General features: G+C 40.3%; 1 long non-coding RNA gene across 1 annotated transcript; it reads right to left on the bottom strand.

The window, feature by feature from the left end:
* Positions 1-908: 908 nt before the first annotated feature.
* Positions 909-1,670, bottom strand: LOC120439242. Its single transcript, XR_005612490.1, has 3 exons — positions 1,571-1,670; positions 1,278-1,313; positions 909-1,081 (listed from the first exon to the last, which is right to left on the bottom strand). It is a non-coding gene; the product is annotated as an uncharacterized LOC120439242 (long non-coding RNA).
* Between the last annotated feature and the right edge of the window lie 3,504 nt (positions 1,671-5,174).

Genomic DNA, 5,174 nt, shown 5'->3' on the forward strand with positions numbered 1-5,174 from the left:
ATAATTGGAAAAAAGCACTATGCTGCTGAAAAATGAAAAATAGATATTTGGAAAATTCTGCCTAAATATGTATTTTACCTGGTTAATGCGTGCGGCGGGGCGTGGTCTGCAGCGCCGCTGCAGGGGAGGCGGACGCACCTGAGCGACACCCGCAATCACGCCTCGCCGCCTTTACGTCTGCGCTATCTGTGCTGTTGTGTTGTTGGTGGTGTGTGTCGGGCTGTGAGCTGAAAAGCTACAGCCGACTGTATGCGTACAGCAACCGTGTGTGAAAAGTGCTCAATAAAGAGATGCTCAAAAGCGTGTTCATGACTTCATACGAAGTCAGTTTACTCACGGTGTTTGTCTTTAACATAGTTCACGGTGGAGAACAGCTGCTGACATAATGTGGATCCGAAGATCCGTAATTGGGGTTGAAAGTCTCGATAAATTCACGGCGTTTCGGTGGGTACACCGGCTTCCGCGAGTGTGACGCTTATTTTGAGCGATGAAAAAATAATAGAATATAATTTTATTTTTATATTTCAATATCACAATAATCTTCCAATTTAGAACTACAAGTTTAAAAGAACTAACATAAATAAAATACACTTCAGCTAAATACTTCTAATTTATTTTCCCAAACCAGGCGGAGCCGCACTATAAGGACTAAAGAGCCGCATGCGGCTCCGGAGCCGCGGTTGCCGACCCTGCATCCGGCCTCCTCGGCTGTAATTGGTCCAGCCCAGAGTCAATCATGACCAATTGGCCAATCCAACACCGTTCATTATATATATATACCCTTACTAAAAAAAAAAAAAAAATAAAAAAAAAAATCGGCCCATAAAAACAAAAAAGTCGCCAGCGGCCCACCGGGCAAATGCCCGGTATGCCCGATGGCCAGTCCAGCTATGACTGTCACCTGTAGATGTAATGTTTGATCTGTGTTCTTTATAGTCGCTGTAGAGGATAAAGTCTCGACCATCCTTATTGAATTTGTATTTCCAGTCAGTGTCTTTTCCTTCATTCATGTCACATTTGAAGACAATGAACTCTCCAATGAAAAAACTGGACCATTTGGGTTCAATAGTTAGCACAGCATCTAGAATCCAACACAATCACAAAGTTAACAATATGAAACACTTTTATTTAGTCAAGAAACAACATCATCTTCATAAAATTATAAATGCATTGATCAAAACCAGAAGGTGCTTAAAACTGATGCAGTGGGTTGAGATGAATCTTTACTAAATGAATAAAAAGAAGTAAATAAAATAAAGTGAAAACTGTTCAGTCACCTTGAGCGTGTCCAGTGCAGAGGAGCGTACAGAGCACTACAATAAAGACAGAAACTTCAGACATTAACAAACTAAACAATCCTTTGTTAGATAAACTAAACCAGCTCCACTCTGATCTGAGTCACTGCACTAAAATCTAATCCAGTCTACAAACAACCATGTTGGTAACAAAATATGAGAGTCCTCTGATCACATGACCTGAAATGGTACAAATGACTGATGCTCTGTTCTTCTTATCAAACATGTTTATGGATCAGTATGAATCAAACAATAGGAGTCAGTGATGTACTCACAGAATAGGCCCAGCTCACAGAGCAAAGTGGCTCCCATCCTCACATCCAGCAGTGACACGTCTGAAAACTTCTACAACTTTCTGTAAAGACAGCAAGTGAAGCAGCAGCACAGCAGATACAAACGAACTGTGAAGACCACAAACGCATTTTTTTAACTTCTGCTTCCTTTTACACAGACATACCAACAAGATCTGACCACAACATACTGTCACATGTTTGTTCTCTCATGTTGCTGCAGAGTGGGGTTGCCAACTGTCCAGTTTTATCCGGACATCCCGTATTAATAAGCAAAATGGTTCATCCCTTACTCTACCTTAAATGTCCCGTATATTGAGCGTTACATGCAATGTCACATTCAGTGTATAATTACACTATACCGAGCTGGTTGTGCACTGGGCTTCTGGCACGACAGTGTCCCTTATTTGATAGTTTAAAAGTTCACGGCTGTCAAAGGAAAACCCTTAGAGAAGCAAGAAACACAAACTCAAGTTATGGCATGTACATGGGCGAGGCTTACTGCGTGGCAAGACACAGGCAAGTCGCGCAGAGCCTCAGTCCGTTCTTTATTTTATAGCAGAGAAAAGCTTACACAGCATCTCTAGGTGGAGCATATGTAATAGAAAAACATCTCTAGATATGGTTATCGCATGAGTGGCCGTTATCCGAAAGACAAGAGGAACTAGTATCTTTTGTCACATCAGCTTCAGGTTGGAACTGTCTCTGCCTGAGCGTGTGTGACTTTGCATGCTTCTGTTCCTTAATCTGTAGGTTGCAGGCACATCATGTTCTCACAAGAAATTATACTTAAGCAAAATAAAGGTTATCAGAGTAAGTAAATGTAAAAATCTCTTAACAACAGCCCTACTGCTGAAACATGTTAGCCACATTTTTATGAAGAGATCACAAGTCAAAGTTGTAAGTGTGAAGTCAGTCTAACAAGAAAACAACTCTGCACCTTCACATAACATACATGACATACCTCATCTTGCCTTAAATGTCGGGGGCATTGGGTTTCAACAGGTTGACTCTTTGTTGCTTAATTAATTTGTGCAGTAATTAATAAGCAAAAGCCTAATTTTTATGCATCTACTAATAAAAGGGAGAACACATGAGTTTTAACACCTTGGAACACAAATCATTGTACACATGTAAAACTTTATTTACTTGTGGATCAAATCATACACATTTGTGACCCTTTTATGACAAATTTCTCTCCATGTTACTCCGCACACACTGCAGAGAGAGGGGCGGTCCCTGGCTTCCCCACAGCATTCAACCTGTAGCACTTAATGCATCATCCATCAGGCATAACCTTTTGCCTGTAACATTGTCAATTTTCTTAGTTTTATTTTTTACTTTTTACCCAAACCGTTAGTGATTTACAGCCAGATTCAGTAGCAATTTTAGTGCATTTGAAATGATACTGACCTGATCTTTTTCTGATCAGAAAATCAATCATTTAAATTATTAAAATAATATAATAATTTAATTGCCCATGATCATACACAACATGGAAAAACCTACAGTTTTTACCTTCCTTTTTAACAAATGCTGTAATTGCAGGTGATGACTGGTGAGTTTGATGGTATTTTATGTTTTCCTGGATTAATATCAAATATAGGGAGAAGCAGCATCAACAATCACTTTTTTAATCTATTAGAAAATACCCCAACATGCAGATGTAAATGAATCTGTATTTTTATGATTTTATCAAAGGCTTGTGTGCATCAACCTTGACTTTCGTTTGCTATTCATTTCTTCAGAATGCTGTTTCAACACTGTACAACTTTACTCATAGAAAGGCTGGACATCAAGTCTTTTTATTCCACTTTTAGGTAAAGACAGGGATCTCTTTGACACAAGTATTTCTTTAGTTTTATTTGAAACTAAATGATTGTCAGCTAAAGATTGAACATTGTAGTTTGGTTTGATTTAAAAAATAATAATAAAACACACACAAAACATTTCCCTTGTGCCTCAAGAACCAGCCCACTGTGTGGTCACTGAGTGCTAAAGAACAGCTTACACCTTCATGAATAGAGCAATTACAGCTACTTTTAAAGTAGCAGAGATGAGCTGAGAGAGGGAGCAGGATCTGCCCTGATCAAGCTTGATCACTTCCTGTAGGTGAATTTAAGACCAAACCAGTGGAAGAGGAAAGATTTCCCACACCAGATGTGAACATTTACCATCACTGAGTATGACATCTGTTTATCAGTATCGGCGCAGAAACCGGCAGCATCGTCGCCGTCCTGCCTGCCTCTCAAGTTGAGGGTCACAGATGCCAACAGACTCAGTAAACTGATCTCCAAGGCCAGTAATGCTGTGAGGATGGAGGTGGACTCCGCTAAGGTGGTGTCAGAGGATGCTGTGCTCAGTGGCGGTCCTAGCCTGTTTGCTGCCCTGGGCGAACACTACCTCTGGTTTTAATTTTGCACTCCAGTATGAACACCCATCCCCCAACCAGAGGATCACCACAACATAACCTAATAGACCTGCACCTTAGTTCACAGATTCGCTTTGTCTAGGGTTTATTTCTGGGGTTACCAAAACCCAGGTTTCAAATCATGAATACATAATAGGCTTGGATTTACAACATTGTGAATGAAATGTGCTCTATTTGGAAGCAGCCAGGTCTCCTCCCCTTTCGACGGGTTATGTGTGAGACTTTAAATCATCAAACTGTAAATAATAAATTTTAAATTGTTATTGATCCCTTTACCCCGAGTCCTAAAGTGTATATTTATTTTCTTACTCTTCTTATATTTATTGTTTGTTTACTTGCACTGCTGTAACTGGAGCCTCGTCGTCTCGTCTCTCTATATACTGGACTGTATGTAGCGGAGATGACAATCAAGTTTACTTTGACTTCAGCAGCGAGCATGCGCACCGGGGGCTCTCGCGCTCAGTTTTCGCGTATAGAATTTAAAAAAAACATCGGTGCAAATTATAAGTCTGTATCATGATGTCTGGTGTTTTCGTGTTTGTTGGTTTGTTTTTATTTTGTTTTATTTTGCGAGTTGGCTATTTTTTTGCTGCTCCAGGCAGCCAGAGAATCCCCGCCGCCCCCCTCTCCTCCCTGTGCCGCAAGCAGCAGGCGCACCTCGCAAACGGAGGGCGCCCTTACTCCCAGCAAATGGGCGATAGAAAACCGATCGATGCCTATGACTTTCCCAAAATGCGCTGGCTGATGTCGGGGCAGCATGAGTACGAGCAATTTTTTTTATTTTTTTTTTGCCGATGCCCGTGATGCCGCCCCGGGCAACCGCCCGTGTCGCCCGTATCAAAAACCGCTACTGGCTGTGCTAGATAAGGACAATGCTGAACAATATGAGTAACAAGAGTGAATAGGAGGATGTTTATAATTGAGCTATTTTTATATATTAGTGCTTTTGTAAACTTTGTAATATATGTTATTATTTAATTTAGGTTAGTTTGTTACTGTTCTTATTGTCTTGGAGCAGCTGTAACTGCATAATATCCTTAGGTATTAATAAAGTATTCTGATTCTGATTCTTGGGTAGAGTTTTGCACTGTACTGTCTCTGAAGATTCTCAGTTATCCAGATTACATTTTAATATTTTGCTGTCTGCAATTATACATT

This window comes from Oreochromis aureus, linkage group 3 (genome assembly GCF_013358895.1).
Source record: "Oreochromis aureus strain Israel breed Guangdong linkage group 3, ZZ_aureus, whole genome shotgun sequence".
Classification (NCBI taxonomy): Eukaryota; Metazoa; Chordata; class Actinopteri; order Cichliformes; family Cichlidae; genus Oreochromis; species Oreochromis aureus.